General features: G+C 44.2%; 1 protein-coding gene across 3 annotated transcripts in view; it reads left to right on the top strand.

Moving 5' to 3' along the window:
- Window positions 1–23,278, top strand: part of LOC144822575 (B-cell receptor-associated protein 29-like) — a 270,162-nt gene that overhangs the window by 101,869 nt on the left and 145,015 nt on the right. The gene's annotated exons all lie outside the window — the stretch shown is intronic.

Here is a 23,278-nt window from a genome sequence, read left to right as displayed (position 1 = left end):
GTGAAAGACATGTCAGGACTCCTTGCAAAGTGTGAGGTCCAGTGCATACAGTTTCGTTTGTTATGTTTTGGTTGACTATCTTGTATATGTAATTTTAATAACATGCCGGTTAAATGAAGAGATCAGATGTTGCTATTGAGTTGTGTGGTTGGCATTAGGCATTTCTTGAATACTGCTTGTGTGCTCCGACCCCGGTCCACCACAGCTGATTCTGATTGAGTGGAGGGCAGACACACACGGCACGACATACCCCCCTGGCACGTCAGACACTAGACGGCAGGCGGAAGAGCATTTAAACATCGATGATACGGACGAGCAGAAGACGCGCCCAGCGGGCATGCCGCTGGCGTGCAGAAGGCACGCCTCAGGCAAGCCTGTCTGCGCTTGTCCGCACTCGGACTGGGCGCATTAATTTTCCGTTATTAAAGACTCCTCGCTCTCAACAGAAACCAAAACCTAAAGACTAGATAGCCATACGGTCTTACAAAAACGTAGATAGCCTTGAACTTGAGAAGATCTTAGTGGCAACTGCCCCGATTCTCCCAGTTGAAGTGGAGGAGGCTACTATCGCCTATTCGGGATGGATTGAGACTGCATGTAACACCTTCGCACCGGTTAAACTACACGTTCCTAAGCGAACCCGTCCCTCTGCCCCCTGGTTCTCAGACAAACTACAAAAACACAAAACGGACTACAAAAAGCTATACGGGCATGGAGAAAGGGGTACAATATCAACAATAAGGAGGCTTATAGAGTAAGCCTCGCAACATATAAAACATTACTTATGGAAACAAAAAAACTATACTTTGTGAAGCAGATTTGAGGCCAAATTCTCATCAAGAGAATAGTTTAAAACTATTACTAAATTGATTAATCCGGATAGACCCCTAACACCTAGCAGGTCTGTCCTTTGTGAATTACTAGCTCTCTTTTTTTAGAAATAAGGTGGAAGCCATCTCTTCCTCCTTTTCGCAACAGAAAAAAGGGGAGGTGGAGGTCTTAGGTATCGCTTAGTTCGCCCTAAGTGTGGCAGGGTATGCTCAGACGTGAGTCCCTTGCTCACTTGGCTACTGGATTCACGATAGCCTGGCTGATGAGGATTATGAATCCGAAACCGGTCCCAGGATGCTTGTTTCCAGTCCAGGGAAGACATGGCTTGGCAGTTCGGGCTGGACTGTTCCCATGAGGCACAGGGTCAGACTGATTTGCATATGGCCATGTCTGAACTGGGGTGGCTGAGTGAACTAAAGAATGGTGATGGATTAAACCCAGATCAGTTGACTGGGGGTGAGTGTTTGATTTGCTCAAACGGTCCGTCCATCACCCCCTTTTGTATCGCTTTGTTCACCCTAAGTGTGGCAGGGTATGCTCAGACGTGAGTCCCTTGCTCACTTGGCCACTGGATTCAAGATAGCCTGGCTGATGAGGATTAAGAATCCGAAACCGGTCCCAGGATGCTTGTTTCCGGTCCAGGGAAGACATGGCTTGGCAGTTCGGGTTGGACTGTTCCCATGAGGCACAGGGTCAGACTGATTTGCATATCGCCATGTCTGAACTGGGGTGGCTGAGTGGGCTAAAGAATTGTGATGGATTAAACCCAGATCAGTTGACTGGGGGTGAGTGTTTGATTTGCTCAAACGCTCCCTCCATCATCCCCTTTTGTATGGAGGTCTTAGGTAGGCCAGGGCCCAATGTCATAAATTCTGTACCTCTGTTAGAGGGCTTCACACCGCTTGAAATGCAAGATTTAGTTAATCTCCTAAAGGCATCTCGATCCGGATCGCCTGTGGACCCGTGTCCAGTGTCAGTGTCAGCCACCTTTTTCAGCAATAGTTCCATTACTTGATGTGGGAGTGCCACAGGGATCAGTTCTAAGTCCCACCTTATTTAACGTTTACCTCTCCCCTTTGGTTGAACTAGTGGAGACCTATGGCGCGCGTATTGTGTCCTACGCTGACGATACGCAGCTGCTCTTCACCTGCGATAAGAACTCCGATTTTGCAGGTAACTCCATCAAAAGCTGCCTGGAGGCGGTCTTCTCCTGGTTTCAGCAGAATCAGCTCAAATGTAATTCAGACAAGTCTGAAATTTTATTTTTTGGCTGCTCTCCTGACGCCCAATGGAAATCCTGGTGGCCGGCAGATATGCATCCTCCTTCTTCCCCTACTGCGGTCGCTAGGAATCTGGGTGTCAAATTTGACAATGGTCTCACCTTTAAACCCCAGATCCTTACCCTAGTCGGCCAATGTTTTGGCCTACTACGAACACTCAGGAAATTCCTCCCTCTATTGTCGCAGGTTCATAGGAGAATTACTGTACACGCAATGATTGGATCCAGGCTCGACTACGCCAATGTGCTCTATTTAGGTCTCCCAGAGTACCTCCTAGCTCGCTTACAGACTGTGCAGAACTCTGCCGCGAGGGCAATTTTTGGCCTGAGCCGCAGGTCCCATACCTCGGCCCCTCCTTGATTCACTGCACTGGCTCCCGGTGAGGAAGCGTATCATCTTCAAGACTCTGACCTTGACTTTTAAGTCCTTGCATGGTACTGATGCAGTCTACCTTAGGAAACATGTTCAGTTCTATCACCCTGCTAGATCTTTACGTTCAGCCACTCAAGCCTTAGCTGTCGTCCCAGTTGTAAAGCACGCACGCATTGGAGGTCGCTCTTACAGAGTTTGTGCCCCGCAGTTCTGGAATAAGCTCCCCCTTTCACTGAGAAAAACTGACAGTCTCCTGTCTTTCAGAAAAAGCCTTAAGACCTGGCTTTTCAGCCTTTAGTGTGCTGGGTTTCTGCTCTGACTTCCTCTACAGATCTGTACAGCGCCGGGACACTCTGCCTGAGTAGCCGTGTGCTATATAAATCACCATCATAACATAACAGTGATCAAAAACGTCCCTGAGACCATTGCCCCCATCCTTACGCCTTTGTTTAATACCATCTTTAACGATGGCCAGTTTCCTAGGTCCTGCAAAATCGGCCTCTATACTTTTAAAAAAAAACGAAACTGGACCCTTTGGATCCTAACAGCTATAGACCCATCTCGCGCCTCCCATTACCGGCTAAAATGATCGAGAGGGTTATGAATGTACAACTCAGCACGTTTATTCAGATCAATAATGTGCTAGATCCCACACAATTCGTTTTTCGTGCTGACACAGCACAGAGCTTTCCTTGATCAAAGCTACGGAGGAGATGCGAGAGGCAATGGACCAAGGTGGCGCAGCAATTCTGATTAAGCTAGATTTGTCAGCAGCCTTTGATGGTTGTACGGCTTTACAACGCGTGGTTTTACACCGCGTGCCGTTACAACGCATTTTTTTCCACGTATGTCGTTACCACGACTTGCGTTGGAGGGGTGCGGACTTCGGAATTTTTTAATTTACTATTCGAACACCAGCCTACGTACAGTAGGGAAGGTGTTGGATAGTAAATTAAAAAAATTCCTTGTCCTGCAGCGCCCTCCAGCGCAAGTCGTGGTAACGACTTGCGTTGGAAAAAACGCGTTGTAACGGCACGTGGTGTAACAGCCGCGTCTTAAGGCTGTTCCCCGCCTTTGATACGGTCCACCATGAAGTTATGATGGACCGGTTATTGGCTGCAGGGTTGCAGGGTAAAGCCTGGACCCTCTTGAAATCTTTTTTAGCAGACAGAATTCAGATTGTGGACTTGGGCAGATATAGGTCTAAGCTGTTTTCATTTCCTTGCGGGGTTCCGCAGGGCTCCTCGCTCAGCCCCACACTTTTTAATATCTACGTGGGCCCGCTGGCAGGACTAATAAGATCTTATGGGCTCCAGCTAACATCTTACGCGGACGATACACAAATTGTGTTGTCCTTACAGCGAAGAAAGAAACTGGAAACTGGCCTAAAATGCTACGAATGCATGAAAGCTATTGCCGGCTGTATGTCCTCAAATTGCCTAAAACTTAATGCAGGCAAGACGGAAGTCATTTTCGGCAATAACCCCAACATGTGGTCCCCTGAGTGGTGGCCTGAAGAAATGGGAATCCCCCCCGGCCCTCACCAGGAAAGCTAAGAACTTAGGGGTGATTATGGCCAATAAACTTAACTTTTGGAGAACAGGTTAGTGGAGTTGTCTCAATAAGCTTCTATCTCCTCAGAGTTTTGAGGAAAATAAAATTATTTTTACCAGAGGAAAGCTTTAGGACAGTCGTCACTGCGCTCATCTTGTCCCAGCTGGACTATTGTTATAGTCTGTATGCGAACATTCATAAGAAACATCTTTTTAGTTCAATAAAGTTTATTAATCATAATATAAGGTATGAATACAAAATACAGTAAAAGAATTATGGGGGAAAAACGGGAGGGGGGAGGGAAGGGAAAGCATAAGGAGAAAAATCAGTATACATTATAGAGATGAAGGAATAACAAACTTATCATGGGCAGTAGAAAAAAAAAGTAAAAAGGGGTACAATAAGTATACAATAAAAGTAAATGCAGATGAGGTTATGCAGGTAATTATGTTAACAAAGAAAGTGGAATGAAAAAGGGCATCAAGGGGGTTTGGAAACCTCTTGCTGAGCAGGTCGAGGAATGAGTTGTACAAGTATCCAAATACATCGTAACAGGAAGCCATAAATCTGCACGTTTAGCTGCAATCTGGGCAGGAAAAACAAAAGCAGTATCAAGCCTATGATTGTGACAGACATTATACCACCATGCTTGGAAAGTAATAGTAGAGGAAGACTTCCAATTAATAGTAATTTGTTGAAACGCAACTGCCAGTAATAGATCAACAATACGAACATAAAGATCAGTCTCGTCCCAACAAGGAGAAAGACTTCCCAAAAAGATATGGGTAAGAGAGAAGGGGATACAAGTGTGAAAGATAACATTAATTTGTGCCCAAACCTGTAACCAAAAGGCATGCACATTCTTGCAAAGGAACAACATGTGAAACAGAGTGGCGTTGGGAAGGAAGCAAGACCAACATATATCTAGGGTAGCAGCTTGTGGAGGGTAGAAGGAGTCTGAAGCAATCGGTTATAAATGAAAAATATAGATTGCGTCAAGGACGCCGCCCTAGAGGTTTTACGAACTTTTGTCCAAATCTTATCCCATAGAGGTACTGGCCATGATGTAGAAAGATCATGTTCCCAATGCTCCTCCACGTTGGACTTGGGTCTGGGGAGTGTATGTGCATGGAGATGCTTGTAAATAACAGAAGCTTTAGGAAGAGCTCGCAGGATAGAATGCAGTTGTAGAGTAAGGTCAGGTGAAATAGGAGAAGGGGTCGCCTGCAAGAGTCTTGCATAAACCTCCATAACCGCTGTTTTGAGGAGAAGATATTTGGTAGCAAAGGAGGAGGGCAAATCAAAGGTGGAACATAGGGTATGGAAAGGCATAAAGGTGGAATGTGAGAAGAGCTGTGATATCCAGAGCAGACCCTTGGATCTCCAAGATTTCCAGTAAAAAGGTTTACCTCGGATTAAAAGGTGTTTATTATGCCAAATAGGAGAGGAGAGGAAATCTGCAACATTCGTAGGGGGAGGAGGGTTAGAGGATAAGAGGAGTTTGACAGTGAATTTATGAATGAGAGTAGGAATCGAGGAGGGTTTGCGTGAAAAAGAGCTATATTCAGCAAAGGAGAAAGGGGAGAGGAAGAGGCGCTCAACCTTGGTCCACAGAGGGCAGGGGGCATCAGGGTCCTGTAACCAAAAGGAAGCTTGACGCAACAAAAAAGCCTTATGGTAAGCCGGGAAGTCCGGAAAATTAACTCCTCCTTCAGAAGCGGGGCGAATGAGCCTGGCAAGGGACATTCTAGGTTTTTTGTTATGCCATAAAAAGGCGGACAAGATTAAATTAATTTTCTTGAAAATTTTTGCCGGAATAGAGAGAGGGATATTAGAGAGTGTGTACAAAATAATGGGGGATAACATCATCTTAATGGTGTCCAAACGACCCCACCAAGACAGGTAACGAGGATGCCACCTGGCTGTGAGGTCGGATATTTTCTGAGTGCACTTAGTAAGGCAGAGGGAAACAGTGTCAGGGATGGAAGGGGTGATGTGCAATCCCAAATGCTTAATGTGGGAAGGGCTCCAGGTAAAGTTGGTGGCGCTAAAGTCAGGTTTGAAGGAGAATTTTGTTAGGGGAAGGATCTCACACTTATCATTATTGAGCTTATTACCAGAGATTGTGGAATAATGCCGTACTTCCTCCAAGAAAGCAGGAATGGAGACCGTGGGATCTGAGATGAAGAGTAAAATATCATCTGCGTAGGCAGCAAGTTTAATGGAGGATTCCACAGTCTTAAAGCCATGAATGTCAGGGTTCTGGCGCAATCTGGACAAGAAAGGTTCTAAAGCAAGATTGAAAAGAAAAGGTGAGAGGGGGCATCCTTGGCGAACTCCTCTGCCACGGTCAAAGTAGGGGGAAATCTGACCATTAGCATAAACTGCGGCCCTTGGGTGAGAATACAACAATGAGATTAGCGAAATAAATTTAGTGCCAAACCCGAGCCATCCGAGAGTATGGAAGAGGTAAGGCCATTCAACCCTGTCGAAAGCTTTCTCGGCATCTAGGGCAATCGCCGCGAGGGAATGCTGGAGATGGGATGATTTTGACAATATGTTAAATAAAAGCCTGGTGTTGTCAGTGATGTAACGACCTTTAACAAAGCCGGATTCTTCTTCTCCTAAGAGGTCAGGAAGCAAATGATCCAACCTTATCGCCAATGACTTAGCAAAGATTTTATAATCAATATTAACAAGGGATATGGGTCTGTAGTTCTTGCAATGTTGCACATCTTTTCCGGGTTTGGGTATTAAACAAATATGTGCATCTGAAAAGGACCCTGAGGAGGCACCTAATTCAGCAAAGGAATGGAGAAGGGAATGCAGCTTCGGAATCAATAATTTGGAGAAATGAAGGTAAAACTCAACGGTAAAACCGTCTGGACCAGGAGCTTTGTTAAGTTTAAGACGCTGGAGCGCGGTGAGCAATTCTTTCTGTGAGATGTCAGTGTCCAAAGAGGAAAGATCAAGAGGGAAATGTGTAGGTGTTTGAATAGTTGAGAAGAAATGTGTAAGAGAATAAGGAGAGGGTTGGGTGTCAGAGGTGTATAAGGTCTCATAAAAGCGGGAGAATGTAGCAAGAATGTCGGCATCTTTGTGTTGTAGGTGTGCATTGGTGTCATAAACAGACTCAATATTCATCTTGTTATGCTTAACCTTCAGGTAAGTGGCAAGGATTTTCCCAGCTTTGTTCCTACCACCATAGAACGTAGCACTTGATTTAAGTAAATATAAGGAGGCATCTTCAGTAGACTTTTCATAAAATTTAAGCTTGGCAGCGACCAGAGTTGTCACACTATCTTTGGAATGTGAGGTGAAATAGGCGTGTTCCAATCGCTTAATGTCAAGAGGGAGGGTTTTAGTGAATTGGCGAGCAATCCTGCGTTTCTTTGCGACATAATTAATAATAAAGTCGCGCGCAGCTGCCTTGAAAGCGTCCCAAACAGTGTGTTGTGAAACGGGCGGAACATCGTTTAACAGAAAAAATTCATCAAAAAAGGCGGTAAAGGAAGCGGAACAGTTGGGATCCAAGAGGAGGGTATTGTTAAAACGCCATCTCCTGGGCCCGTCAACTTTAGGAAGCACATCAAGGCTGACTACAACAGGGGAATGATCCGAGAGCAAAATCGGACCAATTTCCGCTGTATTAAGCGTTTGAGCAATATCATGGGAAACAAAAATGTAGTCAATCCGTGATTGTGAACGATGGTACGGTGAGTAAAAGGTATACTCCTGCACAGTCTGGTTGCAGAGTCGCCAAGAGTCAACAAGCTTATGTTGGTATATAGCTTGGGTAAAAAGTTTGTGCGATTTAGTAGGGACATAGGTGGCATCGGATTTCCTATCTATAAACGGATCAAGAGGTTGATTACAATCTCCCGCAAGGATGAAATTGTCAGCCATGAATTGGGTGATGCACGTAGAAAACTCAGCCCAAAAAAGGGGTTCACCATTGGTGGGGCCATAAACATTAAGGAGAGAGATTGGAACACCTCTAAGCGATAGTCTGACATGTGTCCATCTGCCATTAGTATCAGATTCTTGGGAAATGACTGTGAAAGGGAGAGACCTGCGACAGAGAATTGCAACACCGTTGCGTTTACCATCACCTTGCGAATAAAAAACTTCACCCACCCAACCTCTTTTGAGTTTAGCAGATTCTATGTCAGAAAGGTGAGTTTCCTGAAGAAACGCAATATCAACATTTAATTTACCTAGGTAAGATAAAATGCGTTGACGCTTAATTGGGGAATTGATCCCCTTAACATTCCAGGAAGTTATATTCAAGGACATAACATGTACAGTAATGTAATGAGTTCGTAACAAATGCAAAAACACGTTATAAAAAATAAGCTATAAAGTACAACGCATACAAAAGTAAGAGAAAAACCCATGAAGAAGGAAGAGTAAAAAGGAAATAGCGATAGAATAGAGATGAAGAAAGGAAAGCGAAAGAAAAAATTAGTGAGATCAAAAAGACATCGTAAACAGAAATGCAAAAAATACATCATAAGTATAATTGGAACAAAAACCCGTGAATAAGGATGTAAAAAGTAGAGAGAAGCTCAGGAAAGATGGTGCAATGACTAAAGACAGATAAGAAGAGGGAACCAAAAGAGGGGAGTGTGGAGAAAGACGATGTACAGAAAGAGGAAACAGAAACAAATAAGGAACATACCTACAAAAAGGAAATACGAGAGAGAGCTGAGGGGGGATGGGACCACATGGGTAAGGCAGAACATCCAAGATCGGCTGAGCGGGGAACTGGGAGACACCATCAGACGGGTTTAAGTTCCTGTAAGGACGAAAGAGTAGAACAAGGGGTTAGGGCACGAAGAGCGATGAAACCGGTCACACAAACAACAATGAATGAACAACAACAATGTAAAGCAGGGAAAAACCAACAAATTGAAGCGCCTCAAAGAACAAAGAAGGCAGATCACAACAAAAACATGAAGAAATCCCTTAAGGAGTGGAAGAAGTAAAATGCAACAGCATTAGAAAAGTCACAAAAACTATTGTTCAGCCAGGAGCGGAGGATGAAGGTCCAGACGAATCTATGGCAGAAGTCTTATGAGCATTGATGAAACTCTGCAAGAGTATCTGGTCTTCATAGGAGGTAGTCTTGTTGTTATAGGTGACTTTAAACCGACAAGGATGATATAAGCCATATCTTGCCCCCATCGCACGGAGGTCTTCTCTCAGATTCAGAAAAGCTTTACGACGATCAGCAGTAGCTTTCGCATAGTCCTGAGCGAAGAACAAGGATGACGCAGACCATGTCAGTTTTGGAGAAGACTTGGCAGCCGTTAAAACCTTCAGAAGGTCAGTATACTCCAGAAAATAGAGGATAACACCTCTGGGTCTCTGTGAAGGAGAAGGTGGGCGCCCCAAGCGATGAGCACGTTGGATGTTAAGAGTTGTGCCCTCTGGAAGATGTAGTAGCTTGGGAAGAAATGACTTGAAGAAGGCAAGTGAGTCAGATCCCTCAATTCCCTCTGCCAGACCATAAATACGGAGGTTATTCCGTCTATTTCTACTTTCTAACTCCTCCCCCTGTCGTTGAAGAACCGAAACTTGAGAATTTAAGTAGGAAACTGTGGAGCAAGTTTCTTGAAAGTTCTTAACAGAGTTCTCTACTGAGGACACTCTTGTTTCCATTTGCGACCAGTTATCCGTGAGATTCTGAAGCTTAACATTGGTCTCTTCCATAAAAGGACGGAGGGATCTTATTTCCTCTAAAAAAGGACGGAAGGATCTAATTTCGGCCAACAGTAACTCCATAGAAACAGGCTTAGATTGATTATGTGGTGAAGGGGGATCTTTCTTCAGTCTTTTCATGGTAGTTTTTCCCGGTGGAGGTGCAGGAGGATCCATAATTGTGTCTGAACCCGATGAGTTGAGGGAATCCTCCAATTTAGAAAGGGCAGAGAAAACCCTAGAGTTCTTAACGATGGCAGTCTTGGTCGTATTAGGCAAACGTGACATGGGTTTGAGTCTGCCCATGTAGTAGAAGCCTGAAGTTATTGGTCGAACAAAGGATACAGAACAAACAGGAAGAGGGCCTAGTATGCCAAAGAGGTCACTGCTGAAAGAAAGAATGCAACGCAGGCATAACGTAGATCAAGTGTATCGCTAAGTAAGTGCATCTGTTTACAATAAGTTCCAAATGCTTACAGCAAGCAGGGCGACCACAGATGAGCACAAGAATCTGCCAGGGTTGAGAGGAGATACCGCTTGTCTGGCAAAAGCATTACCAGGCAGTAAATAGCAGAGTCGTAACCACAATGCAGCCAGCGTAGAACATACAAGAAGGAGATGTCCAGCATTCAAATACGCCAAAAAACAGCTAGAAAAATGTTGTGAGGAGGGATGAGAAGCGCTCAAAGCATTCAAAATGGCGTTAATATGAGCAGGGAGGCAGCAAGTAATCTGCAGCGTCCCACGGCGAAATATGATGCAAGGGCTTTAAGGCAGTTGGTGAACTGAAGCTTGTAAGGCACCTCATGGGCAGTTAGTAGGCATAATACAGATGCAAGAAAGTTCCATGTGCCTGTGTCGTAATCCCAATACAGCTAGCGTAGAACAGACAAGAAGGAGATTCCCAGCATTCAAATACGCCAAAACAAAGCAGGAAAAATGTTGTGAAGAGGCATGAGAAGCCCTCAAAGCACTCAAAATGGCGTTAACACAAGCAGTGAGGTAGCAAGTAATCTGCAGCGTCCCACGGCGAAATATGATGCAAAGGCATTAAGGCATTTGATGGACCGAAGCTTGTAAGGCGCCTCACAGCAGTTATTAGTCAAAAACAGATGCAAAAAATCTTCATGTGCCAGTGTGAGGAGGCAGAAGCGCTTTTGAAACAAAATGGCGGTTGCTCCAAATAGAAAGTCACTAAATGCTTAAATTAAGAGAGAAATGCCATATTTGGGCAGGTTAAGGGCATCCGGCAACATCACTGTGGAGGAGAAGTTTTGCACGCCTGAAAACGGAGATTAATGCGCTACGAACGGCATTGCCTAAGATGGCGGCCGCACTGCCGGTAATTTCGCGCAACTCACTTCGTCCAAAAACTGCGTCGGAGATGCAGGAGAAAGCCTCTAAAGCCGCCAAAGTTCACCAGGGTGTGACCGGTAAGCATTTCACATCTTTAGACAGGAGAAGAGGTACGGGAACCGGAGGGTCTCACAGTGCTGCGACGAAGCTTCACTCAGGCACCGCCATGACCCTCGGGCGCCAAGCCACGCCCCCCATAAGAAACATCTAAATAGTCTCCAGCTGGTGCAAAATGCGGCAACCAGGCTGATTACTAGCACGCCCATGTTTGTCTCTGTTAGAAAGGAACTTAAGCAGCTTCACTGGCTACCAGTGAAACAGCATGCTCAATTCAAAGTACTGTGCACAGTGTTTAAATCAATGACAGGCAGGGGCCCTGATTATTTGAGGAAACGTTTTCAATGGTATGTTCCCTGGAGAACATTGCGATCTGCAGAGGCAAAACAAGTGGTCGTCCCTCGAGTTAAAAAAGCCACTGGGGTGGCAGAAGTTTTATTGTTGGTGCTGCTAAAGCATGGAACAATCTGCCATTACATCTCAGGAATAACACTGAGCTCCTCTCCTTCAGGAGGGGGCTCAAAACTTGGTTGTTTTCCCAATAGCCGGTTGAACTATAGCTTTTTAGTAGCTGGGGGATCAAATCCCATGAGAGGGCCTTTTATCAAGGAGTCGTCCTGTTACTAGTAAAGAAAGGGATGGGGGCAGAATCAAAATATACTGATGTCTTTTTCCCTCTGCACTAAGCCTGGGAGGGCTCATCCCAAGTAGAAAAAAGTTGGGCAGCCAAACCTCTAGATCCTAGACCAGGGCCTCTCCAGGGCCAGTGGTGCTGGCCTACCTAAACCCTCTGGTGGACAGTAGAGGGATGGACCTGCCGGGTGACCCTGGAGGAGAAGGGTTCCCTTAGATGTCTGAGGACTGGGTCTCCAGAAGATTAATCTACCTCAGTCCAGGGACTGACACCTGCAAACACACAGGTGTCCTGCAATTGACCAAAAGAGTCAGTGAGACATGAAGAGTGTAGGCAGGAAGTGTAATTTGCATTGAGGGATGTATAGCCCTTATGCAACCGCCCATACAATAAAGGAACATCAGGACAGGTGACATCTTCTTGGCCAGGAGCTAAAGGTCATAAGGGCAGGTCCTGAGCTCTCCCTCAGCAGAGGGGAAGCAACGGAGATACAGAGCTATTTGAAGTGTAACAGCATTCTAGAGGCTTAAATGGACCCTTCTGGTGGCTTGAGTCCGCCACCAAGAGCAAAACTAGCATAAAGATTGGCCCAGTGTTGCCACCCCCCCCTTCCTTGTCATCCAATCCCCCAAGAATGTTGGTCTCTTTGGGGACTGGACTGCAAAAGGGGAAAAACATCAGCGCCATCACACTTTTAAAATGTCCCCAGGACCCCCATCTCCTTGGGGATAGAAGCACCTTGAACTCCATCACGCTCAAGTTTTGTGATGGCTCCTGGGAAGTGCCAGAGACTATCTGGAGCTGCGCTGTGTGCCTGGCCCTAACCCCCTCCTCAGTCCCCGACCCACCCCTCTCGGTCTGTCTCTCTCAATGTCGGTGTCTGGAGTGAATGAGGAGCACACATGACGGCATTCATGCTGTGCAGAAGCAGGCAGAAAAGAAATAAAGCAATCATGCTCCATTATGGATTATGCTGGTGCAGGGAGTGTCTGGGGCCATGAGGAATTTGAGGCTTCCTTGCATCCAGCAACGAGAATGGATGTCAGTGCCTTGTTTGAGGCAGGGGCCTTCTTTGTTAAAATAGGCAAAAGAAAAAAAACACAACTAAAGAAAAAAATAATTCAGGAAAGACCGGGCATGCCTAGAAAATATGTTGTTTATTTCAGGAATTAATAGCCCAAAAATCCTTTATGAATGATTTGCATTTATTGAGATCATCAGGGTTTGAGCCTGATGTAACAAAGTGCAGGGCTGCACTTCGTTACATCAGGCACAAACCCTGATGGTCTCAATAAATGCATATCAAATTCATAAAGACTTTTGGGGGAATTTATTCTTGAAATAAACCACAAAGTTTTTAGGCAATGTCTACCATCCTGAATTACCTTTCCAGTTACCTGGTGGACATCAGGGGTGTTGCCACCTGACAGACTGTCCTATTTTCTGGAGTGTTGAATACGTGTCCTGTCCCAGTTACGTAACCCCTTGAGCCTCACACCTGCTTTTCGAAAACAGTAAAGAAAAAAAATAGCTAACAGGGTGCAGCAGAATAAAGGTAAATCTGGGGCCTAATCAGCTGAGCGAGAGGCTCGCCCCATAACATCCAGGGGTGGGCCTAAAAATGTGCATATCGTATTTTGCATAAGTGAGAGTAGAGGGATACCACTAAGGGATTGTAACATGTTGTGCGGCATCGGCATCCCTCAGATGAAACCCCACTTTTATTTCTGGTTGGTACTCCGAGGATGTCGAACTAATGATCCCAGGAAAGGGTGCTGCTAATTTCTGGTACTTCTGGAGCTGTTTTTTTTTTTTTACTTTATTACTCTAGAGTGCAGGGCCTTTTTTAGGTCGAGGGACCTAGCTCTCACAGCGAAGCAGTGAGGGCGGAGTCCCGAAGAATTATTGTTTTGGAGTTAGGGGGCTTGGAACCCGCCTCTCTCCTCCATTCTCCTCCATTGGCTGGCTTCCTAAACGGAGGCCAGCCATTGGAGGAGAAGGGAGTCACTCCAAACAAGCCCCGTCTCTTTTGGATTCGGGGGCGTGTTTTTGGCGTTCTTTCGCCTGTGACGTCATCCGTCACTCAGAACGCCAAAAACACGGCCCTGAATCTGAAATTTTCAGATGTTTGGGGCCGCCATTTTTTTTTTGGTGCCGTTTTTTCTTGTTCATTCTGGAAACCGGGGGTAGATTTATTTTTATCAAGAGTAAATTTAGTTTATCAGTGGTAATGGGTAGAGTACACGCAAAAACAGATAATCTGTTGGAGTTACCATTGGATGAGAAAATGTTGTCGACTGCATCTGCGTTAAAACTGTAATTTTCGCCACCACGCATGCGCACCGGCCACCACTGCATTCGTGTACTCCCCCTTGTTGTCCTGGCATTTTCTCTCTTTGAAGTACAACCATAAAAGCCCAGTTATACCATACGAGGCTCACATCCATAATGGCAGAAATAGTATGAAGTCTACTCAGGAAGCCATCTGACTTTGATGCTATAGTAGTGTTGCTATTGTTGTCGATAATGCTCTGACATCACATTTAGTGTGAGGAAGGAGGCTCCAACTAGTGCAGAATGCACTCGCCTCCGGCACTAAAAAGTTTGAACATATCTCCCGGGTGCCCGGCGATCTTGACTGAACCCGAGATCAGGGCACTAGAGCCCGCGGTCCTCCACTTTCGGCGAGTGGGGGGGACCAGCAACAGCCCAACGGAGAAGGATCCCGGAGGTTGGCACCAAGAACATGGCTCTCCTTCAAGAACACGTCTGTCCTTTGGCCACTAATGCACGCAGAATCTCTTACCTGCTGCGAGTCGCTTTTAAGTCCAGCGTTTTTTTTAAGTATTCTGTTTGAGAAGGGGCCTCTTGCTTTAATTATAAAAAACACACAATGACGTTATTCAAGTTGAAAACATGAAATGCAGCTAGCATCTTTCAAGTTCATCATGTCTGCAGATGCTGGGACGACCAAGCGCGCGCACATGCTCGTCGAGAGCTCGTGCAGTCGTCCCCTGGCTCGCAGCTGTGTGTTGTAGTGGAAGCTCATGCTGTTTCACAACTCTTGGAGAGCTGGCGTGGTACCACAGGCAGCGGGTGCTCGCGCCATCTGGTTCCCAAGATGCAGCAGAAGGAGAAGAGTCTTCGTATCAGGGGCCGGGTTCTGCTGAGAAAGCGGAAAGCATGTTCAAGAAACTTGTCTTGTTTTACGGATTATCCGAGTCCAGGCCTGAACTTGGCTCCAGCGGGCCTAACCCCGTCATGTGCCCGGCTCGCATGTGAGACGATGAGGGGATGGGACGAGAGGCGAGCCTCTTAATCATGTCTGAAAACCATATGGTCCTGTTTTTTTTCCCCAGCCCGGTGGCATAAACTCACCCTCTTTGTTTTATAAAGCCATAATTATCTGCTTGCGGTACTTGAAAACAACTCGGGTTGCTCTGACATCTAGGCACATCCCAGCAGCTTAATGAGGTATTCCATGCCAGCTGAGTCAGGCATCCTTCGGAAATGCTGGGGAATAGGTTTTTATTCTCGCTTGCTTGCCGTGGCTTGTCTCGAGCTTGCAAACAGCCCGCCACACGCCCCTTAACGATTCACCTTTGTTGCGCTGCTCGCGTGCTTTTGAGGTAACTGTCGGCTTCGCCGATGCTTGTTTTTGTTGGATTGTTTGCTGCAGGAAATCGCTGCGATTTGGCGCGATGCAGTCACTGTGCGTGGTGGAGCCAGCGGTCCTTGCCAAGCGTCGCTCTGCACAGCTACCTCCTGCCTTTCCGTTAGCAGGCACCCTCTGTGTTGTCTGTACTTGACTAAACACCAGAGAAGCTATGAATGAACACAAGCTGTTCGTTCGCAATGAGGTAGTTTTACCTTTTCATTGAAAATTACTTAGCGGGTTTACCTGCACTAACCCAGGACACCTTACCCGTTGAAGGGTCATGTGCTCACAGATGCATGTGCTCACCTTTCAGCGGGTTGGAGTACTCTTCAGTGCACACTCACCTTTGAATAGGCTGTCTCATTGTTTGAGAACCGAGTTGGCAAGTTGTGGAAATGTAGGTGACTTTTTTACTTTTTTCAATTCAGTTAATTGCGTTTACAAATTGATATTGTAATCCTCAAGAGAGTGACAAATATACATAAGTAAAACACCTCAACAATTAATTCGTAAGATAAACCTAGAAAAGCTTTAAAAAAATTGTAAAATCTTTGAAACATCTGTTGCTACAGGAGGCTCATATATAAAAGACTTGATAGGCCATTCTTATATTGGGACTTAGTAGCAGCTGCTGGAAATATAAATGTCTGGACGCTAACAATATAGGACACACTATAAGAACAGGCATTAAGTAAGATTCTGCATCCCTTTTTTCTATAAAATACCTATACGTTGATCAGATCTCAAAACTTCCCACTTCCATATATGATTCCTATACTACGTACTTTTTAGGTCGAGGGACCGTCGCACTGCGAAGCAGTGAGGGCGGAGTCCCGAAGATTTAATATTTTGGAGTTAGGGGGCTTGGAACCCGCCTCTCTCCTCCATTCTCCTCCATTGGCTGGCTTCCTAAACGGAGGCCAGCCATTGGAGGAGAAGGGAGTCACTCCAATAAAGCCCCGTCTCTTTCGGATTCGAGGGCGTGTTTTTTTGCGTTCTTTCGCCTGTGACGTCATCCGTCACTCAGAACGCCAAAAATACGCCCCCGAATCCGAAACTTTTGGATGTTTGGGGCTGCCATTTTTTTGTGTGCCGTTTTTCTTGTTCATTCTGGAAACCGGGGTAGATTTATTTTTATCAAGAGTAAATTTAGTTTAACAGTGGTAATGGGAAGAGTACACGCAAAAACAGATAATCTGTTGGAGTTACCATTGGATGAGAAAATGTTGCCGACTGCATCTGCGTTAGAACTGTAATTTTCGCCACCACGCATGCGCACCGGCCACCACTGCAGTCGTGTACTCCCCCTTGTTGTCCTGTGAACGGAAGAGCTAGTTAGGACCCGGAAGTGATACTGCCGGTTCCTTTACTCCTTTGAATTAATTCTGGCTGATTCATCGGAGGTCGGGAGAGCAGCACGATTCGAAGAGTCCCTAAGAAATAGTCTTTTGAACGCTGGTAAGAGACAAAACAGACTTAATTTGTTGTACAGTGAGTCACATGCATTATCAATTCCTGGTACCTACAGTTACAGTACTTCTTTACCTGTGGTTGCGCTGTACACCTCGCCGTCCGGTTAAGATCAATCTCTGTCACCCCTTAGTTTTACAGTTGTGTTCCTGTTTGTTCCCGCAGGGGCTGCTGCTAAAACAGGGTTTCAATGTCCGCTTCCCCGCTCTCTATTTCCCACGTGGGAGAGTGCATGTTGGCTCCTGGTCCCACCACTCTTGTGTTGAAATACTTCCATTTCTTTTTGAAAAGTCATTTGTAAACTCAGGCATTTAATTACAATCGGACGTTATACGTGCAGTAGGAAGTTATACTATCATCTTCACCCCCAGTGTCCCTCTCACGAACTTAATTTTAGATGGATTGCTGCCGTCCCGTCATAAATGCAATGTCATTATTACTAGTCATATCCGCAGCCTAGACTGATGGAATTGTGAATGCAGGCACACTTTACTCATTAGGTGCGCCTTAGGAGTACGTTCTAATGACTGCATTTTGCTTTGAACCTCAGATGAGAGTAACTCTTCTTTAAATGTCATTGTACTTTATTAGCAATGCGCTGTCAGTCCATGCATGTGCTAACTACGTGTGTGGTCTTCGCTCCCTTTTATGATTGTTGGAAAGTATTTAATCAAATTGTAAACTATTAGAACTGCAGAGTTTTGGTAAAATATTCAAGCAGCCTTGCTCATTTTAATGAAAATGTATCGATCTTTTATGTATTCTATAAATCATGTTGAGGTTTTGGGCGTTAAACTACGTATTATTGTTAAAGGAATAGATTATTAAAAGTAGTTCTAGATCCTAACCGGAATGATAGTCTCTGTTTTGGAATTTGATACTGTTGAGTAGCCATGAGAAAAGCCTGGAGTTGGTTTTTCACCTCAACCCGATCTAATTGAAAACTGATCCCCTGCTGCTTATGTACAGAATGTGAGATGTGATGTAGCTATTCTCCCTCTGCCAGAACTGAGATGCATAATTTCTTTTAATACATTGGAATGATGGGATCTCCATTAAATACAGTGAAGTGGCTCGGAGCCAGTAATACCTTCTGCTCTAAAGTTCCAGTGTTTGTATTTCTTCTTTTCCTTTAAAATGTATTACATTTTACCCACACTGGGTGGAATGTTGTCATCTCCTTAGAGTCCTCGGGCTATAACAGTTGTGAAAGCCGGTTATCATGCTTACACACCCTTGTCGATGGTTCAGGCCTGTAACTCTATCTCTGGCCCATCATTCATTATTGCCCTCAGCAGCAAGCTCTACTGCTTAATAACTGTTCTTTCTCTTTGGAAACTATTATACTGCCTAATAATGATTTGTCTATCTAAATATTTATTAACTTACAGTTGCGTAATGACCCATTTTTGCTTACTGAATATGTGTGCACATTTTGAAAAAATATAGTGCTTTGCTGGATATCTAGCCTTGTGCTGCAGAACCTAGGCTCAGTATTCGCAGGAAGGCGTGTAGTGTCATTGAAACAGTGCTGCCTTTGGACTATTTAACAATATATTTGACTTGCACTGTTACTCATAGTTCCATCTCAGTCTCTCTGGCCTCCCCTCAACTCCATTTTCACTGTCTCCCTTTCTATCTATGTCATCCACTATTCTCTATCCCTTTTGTTCCCCTCTCATATCTACCTCAGTCTCAACTCCATCTTTGCATCTCTCCACCCTTTCCATAGCTCCATCTTCAGTCTGTCACCCCCCGCCCCCAACCTCTAGCACGCACTGGCATCTATCTTTTCCGTTGTATTAACCACCATCAGACCTCTTCAGAACTTTCCGTCCAAGATTTTCAATACAACAGATCATGGAGCAAATCCGCATCTTGAATGGGCATATAAACATGTTTTTGTAGAAAACAGTGGGCATATAAACATCTGTGTTTTGTAGACAGAGAATAGTTAACAGCACAACACATGAACTATTTATATGCTTAGAGTGAAACCACAAAAAAGCTGGTCTGCATATAGAAATTCAACATGGAAAATGCCTTCCTATTTGTAAGGCACTGTGAAGGAAGCACATTACTGTTATCTGAAGAAATGATTTTGGGCACATAAGTGATGTGTGTCAAGACTAGGTCTTAAGTTAACAGAGATTTCTTGGAGAAATGTTGCATACATTTTGTATTCCCACTGCAGGTGGACAAGACTTTGTTAGTGAGAGAATCTGTGTTCCTAGTAGATGAGGAGGTATGTAAAGCTGCAACTGGTATGAAAAAATGCGATAAGATGGGAGGAGAATTATCATGGGACAAGGAGACGAGGCCGAAGACGGCTGGAGTAACGATTTATGAGAACAGCAAGGCGGTGTATAGAAACCAGTGTGTGCTGATAGTATGGAAATTTACTGCTTACAGTTTGTGGAAGGTCCTTTGGATATAACTGATGCTATGATGTAATGTAGTGAGGGATAGATGATATTCTGACTTAGGACACCTTGAGGTACAGACCTCTGCTTTGGTTAGTGTGGCTTTATGCCACTTTACCCATGTTGGAGTTTCTTCTACGGAGGACTCTCACAGCTGACACCGTTCTAAATTTGCCTTAATTTAAATCTGTCTGTTTTTGTGGCTCTGTCTGTTTGTGTGGCTCTGTCTGTCTGTGTGTGCAGCTTTTTTTGTAGGTGGCTCTATGTGTGGGTGGCTCTGTGTGTGTGTAGGTGGCTGTGTGTGTGGGTGGCTCTGTGTGTGTGTGGGTGGCTCTATGTGAATTACTTTGTGGGTGGCTCTGTATGTGTGTGTGCGCGTGGCTCTGTCTGTGTGTGCGCGTGGCTCTGTCTGCTCTGTCTGTGTGTGCGCGTGGCTCTGTCTGTGTGCGCGTGGCTCTGTGTGTGTGCGCTTGGCTCTGTGTGTGTGCGCGTGGCTCTCTGTGTGTGCGCGTGGCTCTCTGTGTGTGTGCGTGTGGCTCTCTGTGTGTGTGCGTGTGGCTCTGTGTGTGTGTGGCTTTGTGTGTGTGTGCGGCTCTGTGTATGTGTGCGTGGCTCTGTCTGTGTGTGCGTGGCTCTGTGTGTGTGTGTGTGTGTGGCTCTGTGTGTGTGTGTGTGTGCACGGCTCTGTGTGTGTGTACGGCTCTGTCTGTGTCCGCGAATACTCTCTACTACTCTCTAATGCTCACCTATTGCCATTGTAAATGACAATACCATTTATTTATGTTTTTTGAAAAAAAAGAAAAAAAATGTCATGAGCAATCCCAATAGCTCTACCTTTAATAATGCCAAGACCATTGCATTGTAAATGCTTGTTATTGTTGAGTCATAAAGCTGCCTTGCATCATGTGTAAAAGTAGAAAGACTCGTGCATACAGTTTACTGACTATTGACATGCTTTATTGACAATGACAAGATTAACATGTATGTCGTTGTAAGATGGTGCATTCCATCCTGGATTTAATAGTGTTACATTGGTTTATCTTGACATATTTCTACTTTGATTAGTATTGAGACACCATGACAAATCCAGTAGGCCAGACGTTTGAAAATTACACCCCAATATAATGTGTCTAGTATATGTGTAGGGGCTATTGTGGTTCCACGTTCAGGGCGTGCTAGAGATGTGAACAATTAAGAGGGTGCCTCCTTAGGTAGTTCCACTTTCAAACTTGTTTATATTTGTAAATTCATGTGTGGCATTGAGTAGTGTGTGCATTATAAAGTAGTTGTGATTTTTATAAGTAAAAAACTGACTGGACAATGAATTATTGGGTGTTTACCTGCCTGCAGACTGGGACTAGCCCTCACCACCTTTGCTGAGTAGGTCTTGGACTACTCTGCCTCCATGTCTTGGGGGATTTAGATGCTACCACTAAGTAGTTGGTTCCCAGTAGATAGAAGGTTGCGGAATAGCAAGTGGTGTAGACTTACAGAATGTAAAAATATTGTCAACACAGGCCTCAAAATCTACTCCTACAATGTTATCAGGTTGAGCTATTTCAGCACCTACTAGTCCCATCTGGTGAGCAAACATAGGCTGGAAAGGAACAAGTGTACTGTTCATTCAGAAAGTGAATGAGCAATAAAGATGCCTACATCTTGTTTTTATCCTGACACATTTGCTGTCTGTTCAAGGAAAGAGGTAAAATGTCTGTTTGTCTTTTAACTAATTGCTGCTTGGAAAATTAAGTTTATTTTCTCTCTCTTACTAGAGTTAGAGGTTTTTGACAAGTGAGCTGCCTGAAGATGTTCGTTATTTTTCACTAAGTTGTGTTGTAGAAGTTCGATGCCAAATAAGAACTGAATGTTGAATTCTGCTCCACCAATTAGCTGCATCATTCATGTCTTTTACAAAGGCTACTAAAGAGGGAAAGAAGGGTCACCCAGCAACTAGAGTACCAAATCTATGTAGGCCCTTGGCATACATAGTACATAGTATTATAAAAGTAACAAGCTTGTTTGCTTTTGCGGTTCATGCAGCTGCAGTCAGAAAAAAAAGAAAAGGATGTTTATATTCTCAGAGAAATCGTTAAATCTGCTTGAAGGTGAAGTAGAGTTTATATGGTCAACTTTATTAGGAACAATAATTGCATTAACCAGCAACTTTGATGCTGAAATCATAGAAGATAGGGAACTGAGGAGCTGTCAAGCTTCTACGAAGATGTGAATTATCCTAAAGTTAAAGCTTTTCTTAGGATATGTCCAGTCACACAAGGAAGAAGGGAAAAACCGGTGAGGGTGGGAGAAAGACACCAGAGCTCTTGCTGATAGCAGGTCAGAGATGGTAAAAAATTTCCTCAACTCTGGGTCTGCTCTGTGGTATGGCTAGCTTCAATTGTAAGTATAGGATTTTGTTGGGTGGAAACAGCACTTACTCATGTAACAATCTGGTGAGTGCGAGAAAAGGAAGGAAAGACAAAAGTTAGTAACAGAGGCATGCAAACTGTGTACTCTCCAGAATCCCAAGCCAACACACTTCCTGAATCCTTCATGTGTGTTGCAGTTGTGAGAACAGATGGTAACTTATGTTATTGGGGTTACGGAGTTTGTTCAGTGTATAAAGCTTGTAAAAGAGGACATGTAATAAGATTCCGGTTGCTTAATCAAGCATTTATTACACTGAATGGTCTCTTTCTGTGCGATAAGCCAGCATGCAGGTCTTCTACTAATGGGAAACTTGAGTTCAAAGTTGATGATGTGTCTATTGATATAGGGGCCTTGAATAATTGTACTGAATTTATGTTGCTGTATGAGCAGTTAGTGACCATTTTACAGTTGGATATAGTACTCATCATTTGAGTTATGATAAAATACAAGGTAACATGGTTGTAGCAAATGATCACAGTTATTGGAGTAAAGAAACATTGGCTAGAGGAAGGAAGAGTGGAACTGTTTTGAACAAAGCAGATCCTGACGAGCGCTTATGTGATATATCCAAATCAACAAAAAGTCAGAAACAATTTCCCTTTGGGTTGTTAAGAGGCATTCAATCATAATACATCCATACGCATACACATCAATATCACCAATGAGTGTCGCAGCACCCCAAAGCTAATATATAAAAAATCTTTCTTTCAAAGGATCCTTATTCTAATATAAAAACTTTTAAAAATGCCAATTAAACAATGAATTAACACTTAAATCAATGGTTCACAAATGTGGGATAATACTCTAAACATTCAAAGAAATGGGAGAAAATAATAACAATAAGAATACACAAAGCACCAGGTCATTTCAAAGTCAACACATCATTGTGTACTGTTCTTGTTTATCAAATCAAGACCAGTACGATTAGGTGCATATAAGACGCCCTCCAGTCACAGTTTACGTACAACCTACAGTGACCGAAGGGCGCCTGGAGGCTGTTAAGTCCCGGCGATTGTCTCCATACAAAAAAGAAGGTGGACCATTAGTAGATTGTACAGTCCAGGAGTTTGCCCCGCAATTTATTCCAAAGCAGGGACGTATATACCTACACTGCACTTAAATTACTACTTTAAAGGTTAAACGTTTCTCTCTCCTTTTTTTTTTAATCAACAATTGTGGGATACACATGTCAGAGAAGATACAGTGTCCAGGAGGAGGCAGTTTCCATGTTTCCCTCTATACTGTTTATCATCCATTCAACACCAACTTTGATGAAGTGTTCGGAGATATTGATTTATTGTACCTGAAGAAGGTCTTGATTTGATAAATAACAACAGTACACTATGATGTGTTGACTTTTAAATGATCTGATGACTTGGTGCTTTGTGTATTCTTATTGTTATTATTTTCCCCCATTTTTTGAATGTTTAGAGTATTATCTCGCATTTGTGAACCATTGATTTATGTGATAATTAATTAATTGCTTATTTGGAATTTTTTAAAGTTTTTATAT

This window comes from Lissotriton helveticus, chromosome 1_1, assembly GCF_964261635.1.
Source record: "Lissotriton helveticus chromosome 1_1, aLisHel1.1, whole genome shotgun sequence".
Taxonomy (NCBI): Eukaryota; Metazoa; Chordata; class Amphibia; order Caudata; family Salamandridae; genus Lissotriton; species Lissotriton helveticus.
The sequence above is the reverse complement of the archived record's forward strand: the minus strand, read 5'-3'. Positions and strand labels throughout refer to the sequence as shown.